This window comes from Panthera leo, chromosome D1 (assembly GCF_018350215.1).
Source record: "Panthera leo isolate Ple1 chromosome D1, P.leo_Ple1_pat1.1, whole genome shotgun sequence".
NCBI lineage: Eukaryota > Metazoa > Chordata > Mammalia > Carnivora > Felidae > Panthera > Panthera leo.
In genome coordinates this window covers 62,479,743-62,480,427 of record NC_056688.1, presented here as the reverse complement: position 1 = coordinate 62,480,427, position 685 = coordinate 62,479,743, and positions in this window count along the sequence as shown.

The window sequence follows — 685 nt, the reverse complement described above, 5'->3', positions numbered from 1 at the left end:
TTTCTGGTTTCATTAATTTTTTTCTCTACTGTTGTAGAGTAAATAGTAAAATGGCTATTTCACTGATTTTCAGTCTTACCTCGGTTATGCTGGATATTGTGGATATCATGTTATGGAGGCTGTGGGGTCTGTTACAGTCTTCCAAAGAGGTTTGAAGCTTTTGTTTAAGCAGACAGTTAACTTGGTTTGATCCTGAAATAGAAACTTGTGTTGGAAAACAGCTCAAATATTACTTCAGCTCTTTTATCTTTGTCTGACCTGCTTTGTATTTGCTGTGTGCCTACATGTTTCAGGAAGTAGAGACTTGGAAGAGTTCATACACAGAATTTAGGTTTTCCACACTCTCTCTCCTTTTCTTGATTCTTGTTTCCTATTCCAGTAGCTGTTGTTGCCTCAAACTTTCCTCTAGGTTTTTAGGAGAGATAAGAAGACTTCTGGTTTTAATTACTCCATGTTTTGTGCTTACCTTATTATTCATTCAAGCTAAAGTCAAAAGAAATGATGAATTGCCCACACCATTTCCTTCCCTCAGGCTCAGTTTTCCATCCGGTGTCCTCATGTTTTCCTTCACCCTTCAGTGCCTTCAGCCCTGAGATACATAGAGGATATCTGCAAGATTAGCAGGCCTGCTAGGAATTTATCTGACCATATCAGAATTGGAAATTTGTCTGATATTAGTATAACC